Source organism: Pelodiscus sinensis, chromosome 19 (assembly GCF_052426305.1).
Source record: "Pelodiscus sinensis isolate ZL-2025 chromosome 19, ASM5242630v1, whole genome shotgun sequence".
Classification (NCBI taxonomy): domain Eukaryota; kingdom Metazoa; phylum Chordata; order Testudines; family Trionychidae; genus Pelodiscus; species Pelodiscus sinensis.
Genome location: NC_143070.1, coordinates 28,188,011 through 28,212,896, shown reverse-complemented (window position 1 = coordinate 28,212,896; position 24,886 = coordinate 28,188,011). Strand labels below are relative to the sequence as shown.

Below are 24,886 nucleotides of genomic sequence, written 5' to 3'. Positions count from 1 at the left end.
CAGTCCCAGCGGCTGGGGGAGATGTGCATGTTAGAGCCTCTGCCCACTGAGCTGTAGCTTTCTGTGCCCAGGGAGCCAGACACCGCCAGGGTGGGAAGGCAGGAGGGAAATGGGGAATGGACGAACTTTGCGAGACAATGGTGTTGTCTGGGACCATAGAGTAGAACAGTTTAGAGGTGAGTCTGAGTAGGGCACCGTGGCTTAGCTGGCTAAAGCATTTACCAAATAAACAGCAGCTCCTGGGTTCAGTTACCATTGGTGCCTTGTTGCAGCTTTTGCTCACATTTACTTAAGCCCTTCTGGGACACAGAAGAGGCCTCCCCTGGCCACCCATGGAGCTGCTGGTTCAGGAAAAGGCTGATTGCAGAGGTGTGTTGGGAAGAGGGAAACCACAAGTCCCAAGAGGTTTCTCCCCCACAAGTGAGAAGCTCCTGATGCCCACAGACCCTGACTCTCCATGGCTGCAGGAGCTGCAGAGGTTGCACCCTTAGGCTCTCTAGGCCCTGACTCCTTCACACATTCACAAGTGTGTGTGGTGCTGACTCTCCTGTCCCAGTAATTGCAGTGAGAGCCCTGTTATAGCCAGTCACAGCAGCCCCTGCACTGGCTCCAGGCTTGTTGTTTCCTTCTTCCCAACATCCCTCCCCAGTCAGCCTTTTCCTGAACCAGCAGTTCCATGGGTGGCCAGGGGAGGCCTCTTCTGTGTCCCAGAAGGACCTAGGAAAATGTGAGCAAAGGTTACAACAAGGAACCACTGGGAGTTGAACCCAGAATCTCCTGTTTATGAAGCAGGTGTTTTAGCTAACTAAGCCATGGTGCCCTCCTCCAAAGCCTCTTTAAAATGGCTCTTTATGTTTCCAGACAACACTTTTGACTCCCAAAGTGCAGCCGTTCCCCACTTCCCTCCAGCCATGGAGTCCAGGCGGTTTCTGGCCTCCTGGGCACAGAAAGCTACAGCTCAGTGGGCAGGGGGCTTTGGCTTCCTTGCCCATGGGATGCTGTTGCAGGAAGGGCTGCTCAGCAGGGACGGGGCTCACCTGTTGAGGAAGGGAAGAGTATTTGGGTGCAGACTGGCTAACCTAGTGAGGAGGCTTTAAACTAGGTTTGATGGGGGCAGGTGACCAAAGCCCACAGGTAAGTGAACAACATGGACACCTGGGAGATGGGCCAGAAATGGGAGAGAGCAGGGGCTGTGACCGCAGAGATAAATGAGGGACGAGGGACCACTGGGAAGCAAAATCTAATCTGTGTTTTAGATGCTCGTATAGACACATGGAAACGATGGGTAATGAGCAGGAAGAAGTTGGTATCACAGGGACTTGGTGGGATAATACACTTTATTGGAATTTTGGCACAGAAGGGTAGAGCTTGCTCGGGAAGGACTGGCAGGGAAAAAGGGAGGAGGAGTTTCCTTAGATATGAAACATGCAAACACTTGGCCTGAGGCAGAGTTGGACACAGCAGATAGACTTCTCAGGACAAAGGGGTAAAACCCCAGGGGATGTCACACTAGGCATCTATTCCAGGCACCTCCCCAGGCAGAAGAGGTGCCTGAGGCTTTTTAAACAATTAACAAAATCATCCAAAGCGCGGCTGGTTTCACACACACGCAGCCTCACCCACAGCTGGGAGGCAGTTTGCAGGGAGCTGAAAAGAAACAGAAGAGGGGAAATGAGCCTGGCAGAACCAAGTCTTGGGATTCTTCTGTATCCAGATGTGCTAAGCATCTGGCAGCCATGCTCCCAAGTGCTGGTCTGTTCCCACCCTCCCCAGGCAGGTGAATCCCCTCCGCTGGGTGTTACAGGCTGGACTTTGCCTGCCTGATTTTAGCCAGGGAACTGCTCCCTGTGAGGCAAACATGACACCCCCTGCCCTGCGGAAACCAGCCCCTTGCCTTATGGAAGAGGGAAGGAGCTCCTGGAAGCACTTAGCCCCTGGCTGGCTCTGTCTGTGGAAAAGAGGAAGCAGCAAACATCTATCACTGGAGAATGTGGGTATCAATCCCACTGCCTCTCGCATGCGAAGCAAGCGCTCTACCACTTGAGCTAATTCCCCTGCCTGTAAGTAGCTTTTCCTGCCCCACCCACCTTGTTCCAGAGCCCACAAAGTCCCTTCTGATAAACCCTCATCTAAAACTCAGCAAATATCCAGAGAAGTTGTGTTTCCCTTTGCAAGACTCTGCACAGCTTAGTTCTAATCAGCCGGTCTTCCCTAGAGCCCGGAACATCGACCGCGGCAGCATCGCTCTTACGCCCAGTGTAGACACGGCCTTAGAGTGTCACAAACTAGCCCCGGACACATTCCTGGCTAGGACCAGTCACAGTCTGGGCTCAGTGAGGGTCCGTCCTACCTGAGACGTGTGTGACACAAAAGCCTCCTGTTCCCTGCCCAGTTCCCAACACTGGCTGCAGACCCAGCGATATTTGGTGCCTTGGCTGCTGTCCCTGCTGGCAGGGAGCTGTCCCGCACCCGCAGTTCATCCGCCTCCCGGAGAGGCAGCAGCTCTGTGAGGGGGAGAAGCCGGGGAATTTCCCTGCTGTGTATAAAACCATCACTGCCGGCCCGGGCTGAGCCAGTGCACTGGCATCCCTCATGTCTGGAGCATCCGCCAGGGAAAAACTGAAACCGCATCTGGAGATAAGGGGTCAGGGTCCCTCCTGGCAGGAGCTATAGGGAATGGGCTACCTCTACTTCTCCCCAGCAGGAAATACTGGGTCAGGGGTCCCTCCACCCTTCCCCAGGAGGAGCTATGGCACCAGGGGACCCTCCACCCCACAGCAGGCGCCAATGGGTGCCATGGGGGCTCACACACAAACAGGGGCACACTCCCTCAATATCGGTGCCCAGGGCAAAACTCGCTCTGCTCCTGGAACAGGAACAGTCACTAGCAGTGAGGCCCCTGCCTGGCAGCACCGTGTCAGACGGTTCCTTCTTGGCCTGGTGCCTCCTGAATGCCGGGAGCAGCTGCCTGGTCCGAGGGGCTGCAGTTCCCTGGAGAGAGGGGCTGGCTACATCTACCCTGCAGACTTCTTGCTCAAGAACTGTTTTGTGCAAAAGGTCTTGCACAACAGTGTGTCCACACTCCCATGTGCTTTTGCACAAGAGAAGTGCTTTTCTGTAAGAGCGCCCATGGCAGTGTGGATGTTCTCCTGCGCAGGAAAGCTCTGATGGGCATTTTAGCCATAGGGCTTTCTTGAGCAAGAAACCCCTGTTGCCTGTCCACACTGCCTCTTTGTGGATGAGTTATTGGGCAAGGGGTCTTTTTTCTCGTGGGGAGAGGAATAACTCTTGCACAAGAAGCCCTGTTTTCTGGTGCTGTACTATAAATTTAAATGTGCAAGAACGTGCCTGCACTGTAGACGCTCTGCAAGTTTTTGCGCAAGAACATCTGCTCTTGCACAAAAAGCCTGCAGTGTAGATGTAGCCCTAGAATGTAGACACAGTCTGAGAGAGACAAGGAAAGGAAGTGGCCAGAACCTCCCCCCGGCAGACTGGTCCTCAATAGGCTGGGTGCGTCTACACAGCACTCTCACCTCGAAGTGAGCTGTGCAATGTGAGCGGCTGCCCCGGACCCCAGGGGAAGGTCTGTGGGGAGTTTCCAAGGCAACAACAGCTACAAAGTTTCATAATCTACACTCATGTGACTGTGATTTATTCCTCCACTAACAAGTGTCTCTGAAGGGATGAGAAATGCAGGGTCCAGGTGCAGGGAGCCGGGTCACATTCTCCTGCCTGAGTCTCAGTCCTGGCTGAAGCCTGGCTACAGAGAGAAGAGGCCAATGCAAACAGCCCCATGGTAGTGAGGGAGTCAGTACGTGGGTGGAGCAGGGAGCTGGGGGCAGAGCTGGGCTCTAACTCACTAGGGTTGCGTCCCATAGCTCAAGATAAGTGATGCAATTGGGTAGCTTATTTCAAGTCAATTTTGAAATAGCTTATTTTGTAATTTGGCGCTGGCTGCACAGCACTTAGTTCCAAATAAATCGCTGTTCCGAAATGCCCCTCACTCCTCCTGCCATGAGGTTTGCAGGGACGTCGGAATAGCGAGCCCGTTATGGTTTGAAATAAGGGGCTTGCTCTTAAGACGCGTCAGTGTGATTTGAGCACCACGTCCTAAACCTCCGAGCTAGCCGACCCACGGGTGTCAGTCCCACAAGTGGCCCTTTCAGAAAGGAGCCTCAGGCCGCCACAGAGACATTGTGGGGTCTAGAAGAAGATGGGTGGAGCAGGGGATGTGTTCCCATGCAGGGGAGTTAGCTCAAATAGGAAACCCCTTACTTTGTGTGCAAAAAGTAGTGGGATTGATGCTCATGGTCTTCAACTGCAGCTTTGTCCTGGTTCCTAGTTTTCACTGCTGGGGGCTCAGTGATCCTCCTACCTGCTCTCCCAAAAGAGACAGACCTGGCTCCCCTTTCTTTTCCCCCAGCAATTACCATGTTGCAAAGCAGAGAGCGGCGATATCAACAACAACAGTCCATCTGGCTGTGTGGTGCAATGGAAAGCATGTTGGACTTCTAAGCTGTAGTGGTTAATGTGAGCCCAGCTAGACATTCAAAGGCTGTGAGTTCAAGTCCCACCAGAGTCACTTTAGCTGCTTCCTCATTTCCAGGATGCAGCTTTTACAGACCAGTCAGTCCTTAGGCTGACACTGGGGTGGGCTGGCATCCAGGCAATTCCCAGCAGACCCCATTAAGGTTGGAGGGAAGGGCTAGGACTTGGGGGTTGGGATGGGGGTTGTTCTGAGAGGCTGCAGGTGCCAATAGACCCTCCATGTCTCCTACCAGTGCTGTGCAACACGCAGGCTCAGAGCTTTGCTGGAAAAAAGCACCAGTCTAGACGTGGATCTTTTGGAAAATAAAACCTTTTCCAAAAGATCCCTTAATCCTTATTTTAAGGGTTTATTTTCTGAAAGATCCGGCAAGGCTCCAAGCTGGAAAAAAGCGGAAGCCATTCTTATGCAAATGAAGCGAGGGGTATTTAAATCCCCGCATCATTAGCAATTGCGATGTGTCTAATTTGCATCCCTTTTATGGAAAAGGGATGCAGTCTAGACACAGCCTTAGTGTAGATGTAGCCTCTGTGAGTTACCAGCAGTGGGGCCGTTATTGTCGGCATCTAACTAATTGCACCATTAGGCCATGTCTTCACTCAGGTGGAGATCACTGCTGCAATCCATCTTCCAGAGCTTGATTTAGAAAGTCTAGCTAAGCCTCACTAAATCAAACCCCTAGGGCACCTCCTGCTCTTTGCTACTATCCTACTCCCACTGTGAGGACACCACCAAGCTCAACTGAAGGTAAAACCAACTCCAAGTACATGTTGAAGAATGGTGGGAAGAAAAGACCCATTGACTTGCCAACAAGGCACCACTGGGAATTGAACCCAGGATCCCCTGCTTACAAGGCAGGCGCTTTAGCCAACTAAGCCATGGTGCCCTTCTTGTAAGCAGCTTTAAAACTGTTCTACTTTATGGTTCCAGACACCCCCTTCCCATCCCAAAGTGCAGCCGTTCCCCATTCCCCTCCAGCTCTTCCCATGACTCAAGGTCTGCGCAGCCCAAGACATTTGATTGGCAGCTGGAACCCAAAACCTTTTTGTCAATTGTAGCACCAGGCCCCAAAGGGACAGACCCAAGGCAGCCGCCTGGTCCTAAGGCCGGGCCTGCAGCCAGGGGGAGGGAGAAGAATCTCTCCTTTCAGCTGGAGTCAAATCAGCAGCCTAAGGACACTTGCCGAGCACCAGCTACAGGCCTCTGCTCTGCCAGCTGAGCTATGGAAGGTGCCTGGGGCAGGCTGCTTTGCCCAGGTGGCCCTTGGACGAGTGCCAGGCCAAGAGCCCCCCGAAGGGGACGGCCTCCCAGGGGAGGGGCAGAGGAACCCAGCAGCACAGGGGTGTCACAGGCGCTTCACCCGCAGAAGGACCCTTGAGTGATCCAGGCAGAAACGCCGCATCTCGCTCCCTGCAGCTCCCCTTGCTGCCCTGGCAGGCGCTGCCCCTTCTCCCACCAGCCTGGGCCTGGCCTCCCTCCCCCGCCCGGCCCCACAGAAAGCCCCTTGGCGTGAGCCTGGGCAAGCCAGAGGCCTCAGGCCTGTCCCCTCTGAGGGGCTTGTGCCTCGGCCTCCTCTGCCCTTGGTGCCGGCTCTCCTGGCTGCCCCCTGAGCGCTGCTGGGCAAAGGAGGCAGCAAGGCAGGAGAGGGGGGAGGAGCAAGTCCCGCTGAGGCCGACAGCTCGGGCTCAAGCCTCCAGCCCCAGCACAAAACCTTTAGCCGGGCCCGTGTGGCTCCCTCCTGCCCCCGCACACGCTCACAGGGGGAAACGTGCCCCATGGTCCATCCCCGCGCCAGGCCTGGGCGACGGGCTCAGCCCTCGAGCAGCCCACAGGGCCTGTGAGGGACGGACTGAGAGCAGGGCCCCACTGACACCCCCTGTCCTGCCCCACTGGCCTGCGTGTGGCGCTGGCACGGGACAGGCAGGAACGGCAGCCAGGACAGAGCAGCTTGGACTGACGGGCGAGTCTCACTTGCTGACCAGACTCCCGGGCCCTGGGCTCTGGGGACAGCCGGGGGGGGGGGGGGAGCGGGGAGGAGAGAGGGTGTGAAGAAATTCCAGGGGGGGCATGAGCGTTTTCACAAATCAAAAAGCGGGGGGGAGTGATGCCGAAAAGTTTGGAAACCATTGCAAGGGGACAACCCAGCAGGGACTCAAAGTGAGTGCTCCAGGTGAGGTTTGAACTCACAACCTCAGCATGTCTCCTACAAGTACTGCCTTATAAGTACTGTGCGCTGACCCATTGCGCCACTGGAGCAGATATTTGAAGTGTTTCTTCAAAGTCCTTAGATTGAAAAAGTCAAGACGCACAAAGTGGAATTGAAGTTTCTGCTGAGCCCTTGTTCTTTCTTTTCACAGGCAGAGCCAGGGGGACTCCGCACATCCAGAGACCCCTCCCTCTTCCTCTCTGGTCTCTGAAATAACCCACCCTAGTGGGGCACAAAGCTGCTGGAGGCCAGAGCACGAGAGATGAGTTGCACCTGGGTTAGTGCTCGCTTTGCACATGAGAGGTAGCAGGATTCACTCCCATCTTCTCCCACCTGCTCGATGGGGCTCAGGGGTTGGCCCCTTTCCTGCTGCCCCAACTCTCATTCCCACAATGAACTTTGTGCAGGGACCGTTGGTCTTTGTTGCAAGGCGTGTGGCTGGGAGCCAGGATGTGACTGACCGGGCTGTGTCTGGGCACAGCTGAGGGCGTCCGCTCAGGGCGAATTGCTCGAATCCGGGGCTACTTACAGCCCCCGACTGGTGACCTTTCCACACAGGCCACAAACCAGTCCCACAGAGCGCTTCAGCTGCCTGCCTGAAGCCTCCCGAGCAAAACCCCTCCGACACCCCAGCAATATCCGTGCCCCAGATGGCCCCGGGCCTATACACAGCTGGGGGGTCCTAGCACCCAATCCCACCTACCCCGAACAAGTCCTGTCCGGTTCCAAGAAACCAGCCACAGATCCCTGGTCAATTTACCCTCTGGACCTTACCCACAAATCACGCTGGGCCAATCCTTTAGAATCTATATCTAAAGGTTTATTATTACAAGAAAGAAAAGCCTGAGAGTAAGGTTATTAAAGTACAGTACGTTACATGCACCGAATCTCCCAGTCCTCGATGCAGGCTCTAGCAGAGATGTTGCAGCTGCTGGTTTAAAAGTTCTTATTGCACATCCTACGATCAGGATGGGTCCACAGGTCTTCCGGGCTCTTCAATCCCTGCAGTGCTGCCTCTGGGATGAAGTGCTGAGCTGAGAACAAAAATGGCCTCGACCACATGGCCTCTTCTGGTCTCAGCCGGTCACCTGGTCCTCAGCCTCTCTCTGCTGGCAGCTCTTGGGTCTCCGCCCTCCTGCTTTAGGTGTGTCTTTGGGCCATCAAGGGCCATTGTTCCACAGGGCTCCACTACTCAGCCTGTCCATAGCAATGCTCAACCACATTCAGAGAAATATTCAGCTTCCACACAGATTACAGATTCCTACCTACACACATAGACATTATACACTCACATAAATAGCGTACATAAGATCAACAAACAATAATCTCCCATTCAATCCCCACATGGCTCCCCCCTATACCAATTTCTGGGGCCAACACCCCCACCTAGGGGTGCAGCAGCGATCTGGCTGCTTCCCTCCAATTCAGCAACGTGACACACAGTCACATGAGTGTAGATTATGAAACTTTGTAGTTGTTGTTGCCTTGGAAACTCCCCACAGACCTTCCCCTGGGGTCCCGGGCAGCCGCTCACACTGCACAGCTCACTTCGAGGTGAGGGTGCTGTGTAGACGTGCCCGTCCTGTTGAGGGCCAGCCTGCTGGGGGGAGGCTCTGGCCACTTCCTTTCCTTGTCTCTCTCAGGCTGTGTCTATACAGCAGGGCTACATCTACACTGCAGGCTTTTTGCACAAGAGCAACTGCTCTTGGGTAAAAACTTGCAGAGCGTCTACACTGCAGGGACGTTCTTGCGCAAGTAAATTTATAGTGCAGCATCAGACAACAGGGCTTCTTGCACAGAAGTTATTCCTCTCCCCACAAGGAATAAGCCCTCTTGTGCAAGAACTCGTCAACAAGGTGGCAGTGTGGATAGGCAACAAGGGTTTCTTGCTCAAGAAAGCCATGTATCTAAAATGGCCATCAGAGCTTTCCTGCGCAGGAGAGCGTCCACACTGCCATAGGCGCGCTTGCAGAAAAGCACTTCTCTTGTGCAACAGCACATGGCAGTGTGGACACACTGTTGGGCAACACATTTTGCACAAAACAGATTTTGCGCAAGAAGCCTGCGGGGTAGGTGTAGCCAGGGGCTGTTTGGGTTTGTTACCAGCACTGAGCTTTGTACAACAGCCCAGGGAACATTGTGAAAAGCCAAAACCTTCCCGCCCTGGGTGTCCTTGGCCAGTCAGCAAGTGGCACAAAGGTTCCCTGAAGTGCTGACTTCAGGTGATTTGAAACAAAGCCCAGCAGCTCAGATGAGGTGGCCGAGTGGTTAAGGTGATGGACTGCTAATCCATTGTGCTCTGCACGCATGGGTTCAAATCCCATCCTCATCGGGTGTTAGTAGTCTTCTCTCTTGCCTCTCCCAGAGGTTTAGTGGCAGCCCTGCCTGCCCCACCCCCCTCCCACTACAGCCAGGGGAAATCTCCTCAAGGGGAAACCTCACAAAGGAGATTCCAGGCAGCCAGGCCATGGGGGTCTCTGAGATGCCCCAGCCCTGCAGCCTGTCCCACCTGCTGTTGCCATGGTCCCTCTGTGAGGTCACTGCCTCCCAGCCAATGAGCTGAGGTGCTGCACAAGGCCCTTGTGAGGTCACTGCTGCCTTGCAGGCTCATGTCCTGCCCCTGGCCAGCCCCTTGGCATGTGTGAGCTGCTTTCCCTGCTCCTGTCACTCGGGGCTGGTTCTGGTGCTCAAGCAGGGAACATCAGAGGCTGCTCAGGGGGCCACATTGCTAGGAATAAGGGATCTTTTGGACAAGGTTTTATTTTCCAAAAGATCCCGTCTAGACTGGCGCTTTTTCCTGGCAAAGCCCCGAGCCAGAAAAAAAGCAGCAGCCATGTTCATGCAAAGGAAGCGGGGGAGATTTAAATCCCCGCTTCATTTGCAATTGCGCTGTGTCTAATCTGCATCCCTTTTCCGCAAAAGGCCCTTCAGCAGCAGCACACGGCTGCCATCCAGCAGGCCCTTCCGGGGGCTTGTGCATCTGAGAGGCCCTGAGGGAGAGTTCCAGACAAGGACACCTGTGAGACTCTCCCCTGGGTGCCCCCACAAGGGCCTTCTGTATTTCCCCTCTGTGCCTCCCCCACCACCACCGCACACACACCCTTCCCCTGCCCGCCCTTCCCACTTTCTGCTCCCACCTCCCCTGCTGAAGAAACGTGAGGAGACACGTGAGAAGTGGTTTGTTTTTTTGTGGACCTGCCCCGACCGCAGCACTAGAGACTCTGGAACAAAGAAGACACATGAGAAGAACCCAACTTTCTTCCTTTTGCTGTGACATGGATGGATCTAGCTCAGGTTTCACTCAAGGGGTCCGTCTGCATGTGAAGTACCTGTGACAGTCCCTGTGCTCCTCTGCCCCTCATCAGCAATGCCACCTACTTGGGGGAGCACGTGCCCCGAGACTTATAGAAATGACAACCTCGACAAGCCAGCATCAATCAGGCACCCTTCGATAGCTCAGCTGGCAGAGCGGAGGACTGTAGTGTGTGCTTGGCAAGTGATCCTTAGGTTGCTGGTTCAACTCCGGCTCGAAGGAGCGATTGTTTTTCCCTCCAGCCTGGCCTTAGCAGAAGGTAACCAAGGTGGTTGCCTTGGGTCCGTGTCTTCAGAGCCCTCTACTGCAATTGACAGAAAGATTGTGGGGAGGAGCTGCCAATCACATTTCTTGGGCTGCACAGGTTATATCCACAAACACAAAAGTTCTTTCGGAACAATGGCCGTTATTCCAAAATAACAATGCAAGAGTCTACACAGCAATTCCGTTAGTTTGAAATAATTCTGAAGTAACAGACGGCTTATTCCGACTTCTGCAAACCTCATTCTACGAAGAATAACACGTAATCCAAATTAGCTATTTCAAAATAAGGTGTCTGTAGCTGCGCCACTGCTGCTAATTTGAACTAGCCCCTCCCCAGGGCCATTCTAAGTTATTCTTCCTGGGGCTCTAAATCGAGACAGCTCGTCCACACTGGGGAGCCTGTCTCGGACTATTCTGAGGTTTCCCTGCAGTGTAGACGTGCTAGTTCGAAATAAGCTATTTTGGAATCACTATTCCAGACCAGCTTATTCCAAAATAAATGTGCCATGTAGTCGTAGCCAGAGGGATGAAGCAGCAGGAGAAAAGCCCGGAGTCCAGAGGCCAGGCTGAAAGCTCAGTATTCCATATGGCTACACACAGTCACCTGTCTTGGTCCCATGGTGTAAGGGGCAGGACTTTGAATCTTGCAATCTGAGTTCAAATCTTAGTAGGACCTCCTGGGTTGGGGCTTATTGTTGTGAGGTTTTTCACACTGCCTGGCTATGCTGCAGGCTTCTTGCACAAGAATGGCAGTTCTTGTGCAAAAACTAGCACAGTGTCTACCCTGCATGTGCATTCTTGTGCAAGAAAAACAGTAAACCATTGGAAAAGAGGGCTTCTTGTGCAAGAGTTAGTCCTCTCCCCCTAACGAATAAGCCCTCTTGCACAAGAAGGCAGTGTGCACAGGCAAGAGGGATTTCTTGTGCCAGAAACCCCTATGGCTAAAATAGCCATTAGAGCTTTCTTGCACAAGAGAGCATCTATGCTGCTGTAGATGCTCCTTATGAGGAGATAAACCACCTCACAGAGCTGGAAGGGACTTTGAGAGGTCAGATAGTCCAGCCCCCTACCCTCATAGCAAGCACAAGAACCCTCCCTGACAGATTTGCCCCAGATCTCTAAATGGCCCCCTCAAGGATTGAATTCAGAATCCTGGGTTTATCAAGTTAATACTCAAACCACTCAGCTCTCCCTCCCTGTTGTGCGAAAGCACATGGATGTGTGGATGTGCTCTTGCACAAGAACTCTTGCACAAATCAGTTCTTGGGCAAGAAGCCTGCAGTGTAGATGGAGCCTAAAGTTTTTCATATTTTTTGTTTTAAAAATAGTTCAAAAAGTTGTTCAATGTGCCCCAAGCCTGGAATTGTGCTGCAGCCGCCTCCCTCGCTACCGTCTCTGGCTCCATGTGCACTGGCCTTCTGTCTGGGTGCTGGCAGGGGAGTGAGAGGTGGCAGGTACTGATGGGTAACAGGTGCCAAGGTGCATACAGAGAAGCCAGCGCCTGCATCTGACCTCACTGTGCACACCTCAGCTTTTAACAAACACTCTCCTCCTGTCTGCGCCTAACACCAGTGTCAGTGTCTGCTCCGGAAGGGTCCTGTCTGGGGGAAAATGGCAATGCCAGGGGACCCGCACAGCTAACATGGTAAAGAGAAAGAGACTCCACTAGGAAACATGACAAGTGTCACCCCAGATGGGACTTGAACCCACAATCCCTGACTTCGGAAGCCAATACCTTGTCCATTAGGCCACTGGGGCACATGAGTGATGACACAGAAACCGAAATTCCCTTTCTTTCTGGCTGGCCAGGGATACCCAGGGCTGGAAGGTTTTGGCTTTTCACAATGTTCCCTGGGCTGTTGTAGAAAGCTCAGTGCTGGTAACAAACCCAAACACCCTCTGGCTACATCTACCCTGCAGGCTTTTTGCGCAAGAACTGTTAGGTGCAACAGCGCGTCCACACTGCCATGTGCTTTTGTGCAAGAACATCCATGGCAGTGTGAACGCTCTCTCATGCAAGAAACCCCTGTTGCCCATCCATACTGCCTTCTTGTGCAAGAGCTCTTGCACAAAAGGGCTTATTCCTCATGGGGAGAGGAATAACTCTTGCGCAAGAAGCCCTCCTTTCCTACATTTTGCCATAAATTTACTTGTGCAAGAATGCGCGTGCATTATAGATGCTCCTCAAGTTTTGTGTAAGAAGCCTGCAGTGTAGACGTAGCCCCTGGGTGCCCAGAGACAGGCTGGCTAGTCACAGTCTGGCTCGGAGCACTTTCTGCAATGGGAAGATGTCCATGGAGCAGGTGTATGACAGCGGCACACGGCTCTGGTGGGCTGGGGAGGGAGGCCCAGCATCCGGAGGAGCGTTTCCTAGAGAAGCGTTTACTGACAGTGTCTGTCTCTGGTCTGATTTTACCGTGTGGTGAGACACTGGCACCCACAGCAGCATGGACGGGGTGGCTGGAGGGAGCGGCTGGCGGGCGGCTGGTAGGAGCAGTGGCAAGTGGCCAACGGAGTGGGTGAGATGCTTCCTATCCCCAATCCACCCCCAAGAGTGGGAGGTGAGCTCTGAAAACCACCTGTGAGCTCTTATCTGCCCTGAGCAAGGGAAGCAACTGTGAGTGGGGTACGGAGAAAGTTTGGGCATGTGAGTGGGACACTTATATGGCTGGACTTACATTGCTGGCAAAGGACATTGCCCAATCCCCTTGAACGGGGACTTACTTGTGGGTTGGTTCTGAACCCTCCTTGTGCCCAGGCCTGACATAACCTGCCCCACAGAATTCACACAGCAAACGGGGCTCTCAGAGCACAGGGGGAGTTTGGGGGCTCATTGCTGGGCCGTGGGGTGAAGCATCAAACCAGCCCCCTCCTGTGGGGCCTGTGAGTGCTGCTGAAACTGGGCCCCGAGCCTGGACAACAGCAAACAAAAGGTCTGGGGGCCACACAGAGACCCTACTGGGCTGAGCAGGAAGTGGCTGGGACTTTGCTTTGTCTTTGCCTGTGGGCTTGTCTGTCTGCAGCCTGGAGACCTCCTGGCTCCTCAGACGATTGGTCTGGATGGAGCGTTACAGACGTCAGAAGAATGGAATTGCTGTGTAGACGCTCCCATTGTTATTGCAGAATAATGGCCGTTATGCCCAAGGAACGCTGCTGTGTAGATGCAGCCTCAGAGAAATGCTGAGCAAGTGCACCTGCAATGTCAGGGGAGACAGGAAAATGAGGTCACTTCTCTAGCTATCAAAAAGAGGGCATGTCAAGAGTGGGGGTACGTCTAGACTACAGGGTTTTGTCGACGGAAGTTTTGTCGACAGATACTGTCGACAAAACTTCTGCCGACATAGAGCGTCTAGACACTTTCAGTTCTGTCGACAAAGCAAGCTGATCCTGACACCCGTATTGATAGCTTCAAGTGCAGTTTTTGTACATGTGTGAGTTGCTTAGGGAGGCCGAGGGGGGCCCTCTCTTTCCCCACCTAACAGCCGCTCTACAGCACAGCTGGGTTTATCCCCACTCACCCTTGTGGGGTGTTTTGCAGGGAGCTGACAAGAAGCGGAAGAGGGAAACCGCTGGCCGGCAGAACTGAGGCTTGGGATTCTCCTGTGCCAGGGAATCTGTGTCAGTGCCCTTGGGGATCCTGAGCTGGGTGGCTCCTGGGCTTGTTGGCTCCACTCCAGGGGTGTCTCCTCTGCAGGGCGCTGCTTGTTCCCGGGGCTAACGCTTATCCCTGGGACACACTTTGTGCAGGGACCGTTGCTGGTCTTTGTGCCACATTATGTGTCTGGGACGTGGGAGTAAGACAGACACATATCCACACACACACACCCCGGTTCTGCGTCCCCAGCCCCCGTCCCTCCTCTGTCATCCCCACACACTGCGCTGAGCCTCCCAGCCTGCACCCCCACACGTAGCTTTCTTACAGATGCTGTTTTATTGCAACCCTCTCACCCCAGCCTTGGCCCCCCAGGGGTAGGTTGTGCTGCCCCACCCCCAAAGGAGCCTCGCATGGCCATGGGCAGAGACCCCACCGGGGGATTGGCCCTGGTTGTCAGGCAGCTTGTGATGCTGCCACAGAGCACGCACCATGGGACCTGCAGGGAGGCTGCTCTCAGGGCACCTGGGACTCTGGGCTGGCGGCCGACACTCTGCGCTCCTGGCTTCCCTGCAGCTCTGTTCTCTTTGGAGACGGGCCGCTCGCTATTGCTGTGCGCACTCTTCAGTAAAGAGCTTGTGACTGGACTTTGCTGGTGTTGCCTGTCTCTTTGCGGTCAGACAACAAACTGAGCCATCTGGGCTAGAGTCCCTGACAGAGGCAACGATTCCCCACTGGCCAGGGCAGAGCCTCCCTCTCACACAGTCATGGAGCCTTCTCCCCCTGCTCCTGCCTCCCTCCCCTTCTCTAAGCTCTCAGGGTATGTCCACATTACACAGTTTTCCCTTCTTCTGCAAGAAAATGGAAAGAACAGAGGGGTTTCTCTGGCATTGGTGATCCTCATTCTACAAGGAAGAAGCCTTTTTGCGGAAGAGCTCTTTTGGAAAAACGCATGTGAGGTTGGAGAAGAAAGTTCTTCCAGAAGAAGAAGAAAGGGGGAAAAGCCCAGGTGCCCTGGTGGCCATTCCGTCCATAGCAATCCCAGCTTACATGCAGGAGAGCGTCCATTCAGTCTGGACTCTCTCTTTCGGAAAAGCAGATCACTTTTTTAATGCACTTTTACAGTGTGGACGCTCTCTTCTGGAAGAAGTTTTTTTTTTTTTTTTGAAGCTCCCTTCTGAAAAAAGCTTCTTCCGAAAGAAGCCTGCAGTCTAGACGTAGCCTCTGGGTACATCTGCAAAGCACGCTTATTTCAAACCGCTATATTGAAAAAAATTAAATAGCTTGTTTCGAAACATCATATCCACTCTAGGGGGAAGCCTCAAAATTAGTCCAAGGAAGGTTCCCCTAAGGTGGATGCGCTACCTTGTTTTAGAGCCTCAGGAAGCACCAGGGAGTAATTACTTTGAATGTCCCTGGGCAGGAGCTATTTCAAAATAGCAGCAGTGGAGCATCCACACTCCGGGTGTTTTGAAATAGCTATTTTGGAAGAGGCGTTATTCTTCTTGCAATGAGGTTTACAGATTTGGAACTAAGCCGTGACTGGCTTTTGAGGGGAGCAAGTAGGAAGAGGGAGGGGCCACTGGAGTCACTTGGCCCTCTGGGTGGCTCTGTCTGGGAAAAGAAAAACAGGGACTCCCCCATCAATGGAGAATGCAGATATTGATCCAACTGCTTCTTGCATGCTACGTGAGCGCTCTACCACTCAAGCTAATTCTTCCACTCTGTCAGCACTAAATCTTTTGGTGACTCTTCCCTTCTCCACAGGGACGTCTGCCTTCTAGGTCAGTTAGTCGTGGGAAAGGAGAAGGCTCCAACGAGGCTCCTCCTCACACTCATGCTTGTGACCCTCATTCTCTCTCTGGCCTCAAGGACAGATCTCAAGGAGACTCCCTATAGCAAAGCGATGGGGGGGGGGGCTCTGTGATGGCCCCTGCCCTGCAGCCTGTCCCACCTGGCCATTATCATGGACTCTTTGTGAGGTCATCACCTCCCAACCTCCTTTAGCCAATAAGCTGAGGGGCTGCAAAAGGCCCTTGTGATGTCACTGCCACACCCACCCCTGCCCTCCAGGGCTAATGTCCGGCCCCAGGCAGCCCCTTTGCATGGCTGAGCTGCTCCCAGGGGTGAAAGTGACACATTTCTTACAGGGCCTGTTCTATTGGGCACCACTTCTTGGGCATAGGGAGGCTCAAGGCAGGAAGTGGTGGGAGGGGTTGTGATAGAACAGTACCTGTAAGAAATTACAGAGGAGAGTGGGAGGCTCAGGGAAGGGATTTGGGGGGCATATGGGTGAGGTAGGGCTCAGAATACAGAAGTGAGGATTCAGGATGAGCATTGAGGGGACCAAGGGGACTAGAATCCCAGCTCCCTCTGCTCTGGGCTCCCTGAGGCTTGTTATCAAAAAAGGGATTTCTCTACAGTGCACTGAGGAGAGAAAGCCCTGAGCCAGTGACATGGACTGATCTGGGTGCAGACAACCAAGGGTGTGTGTGTCTGTGTGTGTGTGTGTGTGTGTGTGTGTGTGTGTGTGTGTGTTCAGTAAATCTACATGTGACTAGCAGCTACAGGGGCCTTTAGCCAAGGCAGCAGTGACTCTGAGGAAGGGCTGGAAGTGATGAGGACTAATCAGATGAACATGAGTGTCCAAGGCCAGGCAGAAATGGATGAGGGGACGTCACAGGCACTAGCACATCAAGAGGTAGAGAGAGGCCCCTGCTGCTCTTCCAGACATGCCACAGCCTGGATAGAATCAGGGATTTTCAGCTGTTTAATCTAAGACGCTTGCCACTGAGTTGCTACTAACAGGCCATGGGAGGAAGGCCAGGACAAGACCCTTTTAGCCGCTGGGTCTGTGCAGGCTGGAGCCTCCTCCTGCCAGATCTCTGGGCCTGCTTCCTGCAAAGCGTCCAACAGGTGCCTGGCCTGACTCATCTGGCTTCCCCAGGCTGGCACCCAGGGGCATTCTCAGCCGACATCACCCCCCTCTGTCACGTGGGAGTTGGGCTCATCCCAGGCACAGGTCTGGCAGAAGGAGGTGCGCTTACCTGGGCACCAAGGGGAGGTGCAATAAGAGGACAGCCTGTGTTCCGAACCAGGGACCTTTTGTGTGTTAGACAAATGTGCTAACCACTACACCACAGAAACACCTGTAAAGGACTTAAGTTTTGCTGGACTTAAACTTGGACAAATATTCTGCTACTAACTCTTGGCCAATGCTTTGGGGAAAAGGCCGAGCAAGAGCAGGGAATAAGACACCCCCTCCCCCCGCTACTTCTCTAGACCTTTGCTCCCAACACGGGGAAGGTGGCAGGGGCTTTGTGATGCAGGAGGGGTGACCCACATCACATCCCCAGCATTGCCCCCTGCAGGGATGGACCTTTGGGGACAGGCCCAGACTCGACTCCCCGACCTCTCACACTCCAGAGCAGAGCAGCCCCCAGGAGTAGGGCTGAGCCATGCAGTGGTGGCAGGAGCCAAGAGTTTACCTGAGACCTCAGGAACCCAGCACACGGCACCATCCCAGGCATCTCTCTGACAGGGGCAGAAGGGGAGGGTGTCTCAGGACTTGGGTAGCTTGTTGCCCTAGGAAGGGGTGTGACCAAAACACATACCCTCGCTGTGAGCAGGATTTGAACCTACACAGGAAAACCCCATTGAATTTCTACTCCAACGCCTTAACCACTTGGCCATCACAGCTCTGAGAAGTTTGTTTCCTGTACGTAAATGTGGAGAAAAATTCTGTTACTAACTCCTTGGCCAACTCCGATTGCTGCAGGGTTAAGGAATTCTCTCTTGTTAATTCTGTGCCCTCGGGAAGGGACCAAATCGAAGGAGGCCAGGCCCCCACCTGGGGACTCCAACCTAAACCCTGAGACCAAGGGGGTTGACAATCCAGGTGATCAATGTTTGCTGCACTTGTTCCTTCCCTCAACCCTGCCCAACCTCAAGGCCAACTCTACAGTCCCAGCGGCTGGGGGAGATGTGCATGTTAGAGCCTCTGCCCACTGAGCTGTAGCCTTCTGTGCCCAGGGAGCCAGACACCGCCAGGATGGGAAAGCAGGAGGGAAATGGGGACTGGTCGCTCTTTGGGAGTCAAAGGTCTTGTCTGGGACCATAGAGTAGAACAGTTTTACAGCCCACTGGTGAGGAGGGTACCATGGCTTAGCGAGCCCATTATGGTTTGACACAAGGGGCCCACGGGTGTCAGTCTCACAAGTGGCCCTTTAAGAAAGGAGCCTTGGGGAGCTGCAGGAACATTGTGGGCTCTGGAACGAGGGGGGTGAGGCAGGGGCGATGCTCATTAGCAGGGGAATTAGTTGAAGTGGTAGAGCACTCACTTAGCATGCAAGAGGCAGTGGGATCAATGCCCACATTCTCCAAATACAAATCAGTCCTTATCCCTCATTTTCAGTGGCTCCTCCCTTTTCCTACCTGCTCCTCTGAAAAAGACAGACCTGGCTTCCCTTTCTTTTCCTGCAGCAATTGCCATGCTGCAAAGAGAGGAGAGAGAGCAAATTGAGCAGCCCATTGTGATCTGTGGTGCAATAGCAAGTGTGTTGGTTATCTAAGTTGGGGTGCCCACTATGAACCAGGACAGTTGGTCAAAGGTTGTGGGTTCAAATCCCACTATAGTCACTTTAGCTGCTCACTGATTTCCAGGGTAGCTTTTACAGAACAGGCAATCCTTAGGCTGACACGGGGGTGTGCTTGAGTCCAGACAGTTCCCTGCAGTCCCCATTGATGGCAGGGGCTGGTACATGGGGATGAAGGTGGGGATTGTTTTGAAATGCTGCAGGTGCCATTGGACCATTTTGTTCCTGTCTTGTACCAGTATTGTGCAGCACTCAGGCTATGTCTACACTACACTGTTCTTCTGGAAAAAGTTATGCAAATTGTGAACCCCGATTTGTGTGGCTTTTTCTGCTTCTTTTTTCAGAAGAGGCTTTTCCAACATTTGACCTGTCTACACTGAGCCAAATGTTGGGGGAAAAAAATCCTTTTTTGGAACATCCCTTCTTTCTCATAAAATGAGCTACAAAAGGATGCCCAAAAAGCACGTCGGAAGAGAAGCTGTGTTCTCTGGGCTAAAGCGTTTTCTCTGTAGTGTAGACAGAGCTCTGCTGTAGCATCTGTTTTCAAGTTTAGGGTGCAGCGTAGACAGAGGGTTGCAATATGATACGCAATTTGAGCTACAGAAGTTGTCGTTTTGAGCTTATTTTGAAAACGCTTTGGTGTCTACACAGCACGAAATATCGAAATAACCTGCTATTCCTCTAGTCTCATTAACACAGACACAATAGCAAAACTCTACTATTTTCATCACTACACTTTTAAACAAGGAAATAGAGGCGATATATACCTAAATGGCTACATTACTAAACCTAAAATGCAAATATAAAAAGAATAAAACTTTCAGGCCCCCACACCTTGAGATTTGTAGCTCAAAGCTGGAGCTGCTGTGGAAGGAGGTGAAGCTACAGAAGCTGACAGGGGACAATCAGCGGCCGGAGGGTTATTTTTTCTCTTCCCAGGGCTGATGTGGCTAGAACCGAGGAGAAGAAAATCCTCTTCCCTTCTCCTCAGAAGATGGAAGTTGCAGTTGGTTCTCTCTCTGGTTCTACTAAATCTGGACTCCAGGACTAGACTTTTTCTTTCTAAAACCCTGCCGAAAGTTGAGATCTATTTTCTTGTAGACTGAGAGTTAAAGAAGAGCATCACCCAGCCTGCAGCTTGAACCCACAACCTAGAAGTTAAAAGTCTCCTGCTCAACCAACTGAGCTAACAAGGATGCAATTAGCAAAACTTCTGACACCCCATCACAGCATAACAGGAGCCAAGTGTTCTCCATTACCCGACACAGGGCTCTTTCTTGCCCCAAATGGGGGGTTCTGGTCTGTGAGGAGGTTTAAGCTCAAATCCCCCTCCTGACACACCCACTTCTTTCCCCACAAGGAACGGCCCCATTTCCATCTCTCCAGGGACAGGAGAAGGGGTCGGGTTCAAGATTTCTCTTAGTGCCGCAGCAAGGGGAGATGGAGGAAAATCAAACCCCTTTGGAAGCTTTGTTCTCATGGCACCAAGTGTGGCATGAGGGGTGTGAGCTGGGGAGCAGAAGGGGTATTTGGGTGCACCCAGGGGCAGCAAGAATTCAGTCTCTCAGGCCAGTGCATTGGGGACAATGTGTGAGCCCTTCCATGAGCATTTTCTGCTCCCACTGGGAAAGGCAGCTGGGCTTTGAGCTACAAATCTTAAGGGGCTGGTGAGGAAATGAGGAGCTGGCAGCTCGGGTTAGTGTCTTCCATGAGAACAAGAGGTGGAGAGTTCACAAGGTGCATTCCCCTCCCCTGCAGAGCAGGGTCTTAGAAAGAGCTAGGAACAGAACAGCCAGCCAAGTTCTAGCAGAGAGATCTGCTTCTCTGGTGTAGTGGTTGTACCATTTGTCTAATGTGCAAAAGATCCCTGGTTTGAAGCACAAGGCTGTCTTTTATTGCTGCTCCCCTGAGTGCCCAGGTAAGTGCAGCTGCTGCTGACCAGCCTGTGCCTGGGATGAGCCCAGCTCCCCATGTGACAGAGGGGTGACATCAGCTGATAATGCCCCTTGGTGCCAGCCTGGGGAAGGGAGATGAATCAGGCCAGGCAGCTGTTGGAGGCTTATGGCTTGGCCTCCCTGCCCTGGGAGGCTGGTGTATTGGGCCGGCTCTGCCTGCTGCCTCCCTTGTGTGACTTGCCCAGTGTCCACAGGCCAAATGTTGGAAAAGCTTCTTCCAAAAAAAGCAGAAGAAAAAGCTGCACAAATTTGTTTTTGAAATGTGCGTAGGTTTTTCCAGAAGGACAGTGCAGTGCAGACACAGCCTGAGTGTTGCTCAGCACTGGTAGGAGACAGGGAGGGACAAAATAGTCTAAAGGCACCTGCAGCCTTTCAGAACAACCCCCATCCCCAACCCCAAGAACCAGCCCTCCCCTCCACCCTCACTAGGGTCTGCTGGGAATTGCCTGGATGCCAGCCCACCCCAGTGTCAGCCTAAGGTTTGCCTGGTCTGTAAAAGCTGCATCCTGGAAATGAGGAAGCAGCTAAAGTGACTTTGGTGGGACTTGAACCCACAACCTTAGAATGTCTAGCTGGGCTCACATTAACCATTACAACTTACAAATGTGCTTTCAATTGCACCAAAGAGCCTGACAGGCTGTTAGGGTTGATAGCTCCATTCTCTGCTTTGCAGCATGGCAATTGCTGGGGGTCCGTCTCTTTTGGGAGAGGAGGTAGGAAGAGGGAGGGGGCCACTGAAATTAAAGGATAAAAACTGAGCTGTAGTTTGAGAACGGGGGCATTGATGCCACTGCCTCTCTCATGCTAAGCGAGCGCTCTACCACTTGAGATAATCCCCCTGCTTGCCAAAGACGCTGCTGCCTCACCCACCTTGTTCCAGAGCCCACAACATCCCTGCAGCTGCCCAAAGCTCCTTTCTGAAAGGGCCACTTGCAAGACTGACACCCGTGGGCCGGCTAGCTCGGAGCTCTAGGACGCGGTGCTCATATCACACAGATGCATCTTAAAAGCAAGCCCCTTGATTCAAGCTATAACGGGCTCGCTATTCCGACGTCCCTGCATGGCAGGAGGAGGGAGGGGTTTGGGAATAGCGATTTATTTCGAAGTAAGTGCTGTGTAGCCAGCACCAAACTGCAAAATAAGCTATTTCAAAATAGGCGCATTGATTATTTTGAGCTATGGGATGCACCCCTAGTGAGTTAGAGCCCAACTCTGCCCCCAGCTCCCTGCTCCACCCACCCACGTACTGACTCCCTCACTGCCAGGGGGCTGTTTGCATTGGCCTCTTCTCTCTGTAGCCAGGCTTCAGCCAGGACTGAGACTCAGGCAGGAGAATGTGACCCGGCTCCCTGCACCTGGGCCCTGCATTTCTCATCACTAAATCACAGTCACATGAGTGTAAATTATGAAACTTTGTAGTTGTTGTTGCCTTGGAAACTCCCCACAGACCTTCCCCTGGGGTCCCGGGCAGCCGCTCACACTGCACAGCTCACTTGGAGGTGAGGGTGCCGTGTAGACATGCCCGTCCTGTTGAGGACCAGCCTGCCGGGGGGAGTTTCTGGCCACTTCCTTTCCTTGTCTCTCTCAGGCTCTCTCTACACTGCAGGCTTTTAGAACAAGAGCAAGTGCTCTTGTGTAAAAACTTGCAGAGTGTCTACACTGCAGGCACGTTCTTGTGTAAGTAAATTTATAGTTCAGCATCAGACAACAGGGCTTCTTGCACAGAAGTTATTCCTCTCCCCACCAGGAATAAGCCCTCTTGTGCAAGAACTCGTCCACAAGGAGGCAGTGTGGATGGGCAACAGCAGTTTCTTGCTCAAGAAAACCCTATGGCTAAAATGGCCATCAGAGCTTCCCTGCGCAGGAGAACGTCCACACTGCCATGGGCACTCTTGCAGAAAAGCACTTCTCTTGTGCAACAGCACATGGCAGTGCAGAGACACTGTTGCGCAAGACCTTTTGCACAAGAACTCTTGCACAAAACAGTTCTTGAGCAAGAAGTCTGCAGGGTAGATGTAGCCAGGGGGTGTTTGGGTTTGTTACCAGCACTGAGCTTTGTACAACAGCCCAGGGAACATTGTGAAAAGCCAAAACCTTCCTGCCCTGGGTGTCCCTGGCCAGCCAGCAAGTGGCAGAAAGGTTCCCTGAAGTGCTGACTTCAGGTGATTTGAAACTACCCCCAAAAGCTCAGATGAGGTGGCTGAGTGGTTAAGGCAATGGACTACTAATCCATTGTGCTCTGCATGCAGGGGTTCAAATCCCATCCTCATTGGGTGTTAGCAACCTTTGCTTTTGCCTCTCCCAGAGGTTCAGTTCCAGCCCCTCCCACTGCAGCCTGGGGAAAGGGGAAATCTCCACAGAGACACTCCCAGCTGGGACCCTCAATCCCTTCTGCCCTCAAGGGGAAACCTCACAAAGGAGATTCCAGGCAGCCAGGCCATGGGGGTCTCTGAGATGCCCCAGCCCTGCAGCCTGTCCCACCTGGCTGTTGTTATGGATGCTCTGTGAGGTCACTGCCTCCCAGCCAATGAGCTGAGGTGCTGCAAAAGTTCCTTGTGATGTCACTGCTGCCTTGCAGGCTCACGTCCTGCCCTTGGCATGTGTGAGCTGCTCCCCCTCTTCCCCCCTCACTCAGGGCTGGTTCTGGGGCACAAACAGGGAACATCAGAGGCTGCTCAGAGGGCCACATTGCTAGACCAGGGGCCCTCCTGTGGGGCTGTGAGTGTTGCTGTCCCTGCTGTACAGACAGGGCCATAGAGCCTCAGGAGGCTGCAGCGGTGGGAGACACTTCCCTGGTTTTGGGAGGGAGACAGGACGTGAAGGCCAATGACTCAGAGCCAGCTACTGATACCCATGGAAAGCTGATTTTCAGAGGGGTGTGATCAGCCCTTCCTGTGTATCTGGCTTCTTTAAAGGGGTTTTATCAGGAGTGAAAAGTTGAAAAAGGGCCATTTAGGAGGGTGAATTTCTGTCTCTGGGGGTGTTTTCTATGTGCCCCAGTGGCCTAATGGACAAGGTATTGGCCTCCTAAGCCAGGGATTGTGGGTTCAAGTCCCATCTGGGGTGACAGTTTCCTTTCACCTTTTTGAGAGATTTGGTAAGGATGCTCTTGGCCTCTACAGAAGCTATTCAGGTGTGGCTCTGAGTGCTAAAAGCCCAGGTAGTCAAAATGAAGGGGTACATTTTGCTCTAGAAGGCCCAGCAGTGACAGACAGATGGAGGTGGCTGTAGCAGCGTCTGTCTGGAGACAAAGTGGAGTCTGAGGATGAGAAGGCCCATGAGAGGCAGAGACTCAAGAGCAGGGGGGGGCTAATTACTTGGTCTGGCAAATTGACAGAAAATCCCCAGGGCCTGAGCATGGTGCGGGCGAGGCCCATGGGGCAGTTTGCCTGGTGGGGTTTGGGGGGTGGAGAAGCTGTGAAGCTCTGTGAGTGGATAAGGTCCCTGGCTGAACTGCACCCCCCGCTGTGTGTGTGACTCAAACTGTCCCTGGGTGGCCAGGGGAGACCTCTCCTGTGTCCCAGAAGCTGCCAGGCTCTGACTCTTGCCCCCTTTTTGCCCCCGTCTAAATTCTCTTTTAAATTGGTCTTTATGGTCCTGCTCAGGGTGTTTTTCTCCTCAGCAGCGCACAAGAGAGAAGCTGTTGCCAGTGGCCCTGCAAGGCAAGATGAGCTTTGCCTGCCCCCCTCAGCCTGACTCCCTACTTGGCCCCATTCCTGCCTCCCTTCCTGGGCTGACCCAGTGGCCGAAAGGGGCTGCGGCTGCTGCTGACAGGGAAGAAGCTGGGAGGCAAGGTGCTGGCAGCAAGAGATTCAGGCTGCCTCTTTGCCCTGGATCTCAGTGCGCCATGCCGGCCGCCAGCCACCTTGACCAAACCTCAAACCAGCTGGATAAACCAGCCCATGTCACAGTGAGTCACTAGTGGCCCTGTCAGAGAAAAGCCATTGGCAGCTGTAGAGACAGGTTTCAGCTGCCCGAGGTACCTTTCTGAAAGGGCCATTTGTGAATTGCATTCTGCTCAGCTAGCTGATAATGTTGATAATGGTAAAGTCATGTGTTCAAGCCCCATGCTGGCCACAGAGTTGTTTGCTGTGGTGACTGTTTTACCTCCCTTTAGCTGCCTGCTATGGACAGGGAAGCAGAAACAGGCAAGAGGCTGAGGCTTTTCAGGAAACAGGCCAGAGAGCTGGTAGGAGGCTCCAGCCTGCACAGACCCAGTGGCTAAAAGGGCCTTGGCCTGGCCTGCTTTCCCCAATAGGAGAGAAAACTCTTCTCTTCCCTCTATTGTGGGGCTACTCCTGGGCCTGCTGGCTCAGCTGTTTAGCGCTTGATGCTAATAATGCCCAGGTCACAGGTACAAGCCCCATGCAGACCCCACAACAGCCAAATTAGTTTTGTTTGAGCTGCTCCCCACG

General features: G+C 53.3%; 7 non-coding genes across 7 annotated transcripts; 4 read left to right on the top strand and 3 right to left on the bottom strand.

The window, feature by feature from the left end:
- Positions 1–5,358: 5,358 nt before the first annotated feature.
- On the bottom strand, positions 5,359–5,432 carry TRNAT-UGU (transfer RNA threonine (anticodon UGU)). The gene has a single exon. It is a non-coding gene; the product is annotated as a tRNA-Thr (tRNA).
- A 1,276-nt stretch (positions 5,433–6,708) lies between these two features.
- On the bottom strand, positions 6,709–6,802 carry TRNAI-UAU (transfer RNA isoleucine (anticodon UAU)). Its single transcript has 2 exons — positions 6,765–6,802; positions 6,709–6,744 (listed from the first exon to the last, which is right to left on the bottom strand). It is a non-coding gene; the product is annotated as a tRNA-Ile (tRNA).
- Positions 6,803–9,002: 2,200 nt separating this feature from the next.
- On the top strand, positions 9,003–9,084 carry TRNAS-GCU (transfer RNA serine (anticodon GCU)). The gene has a single exon. It is a non-coding gene; the product is annotated as a tRNA-Ser (tRNA).
- Positions 9,085–10,197: 1,113 nt separating this feature from the next.
- Positions 10,198–10,287, top strand: TRNAY-GUA (transfer RNA tyrosine (anticodon GUA)). The gene is given in 2 exon segments: positions 10,198–10,234; positions 10,252–10,287. It is a non-coding gene; the product is annotated as a tRNA-Tyr (tRNA).
- Positions 10,288–12,014: 1,727 nt separating this feature from the next.
- On the bottom strand, positions 12,015–12,087 carry TRNAR-CCG (transfer RNA arginine (anticodon CCG)). The gene has a single exon. It is a non-coding gene; the product is annotated as a tRNA-Arg (tRNA).
- Positions 12,088–22,661: 10,574 nt separating this feature from the next.
- On the top strand, positions 22,662–22,743 carry TRNAS-ACU (transfer RNA serine (anticodon ACU)). Its single transcript has one exon. It is a non-coding gene; the product is annotated as a tRNA-Ser (tRNA).
- A 721-nt stretch (positions 22,744–23,464) lies between these two features.
- TRNAR-CCU (transfer RNA arginine (anticodon CCU)) lies at positions 23,465–23,537 on the top strand. The gene has a single exon. It is a non-coding gene; the product is annotated as a tRNA-Arg (tRNA).
- Positions 23,538–24,886: the final 1,349 nt, after the last annotated feature.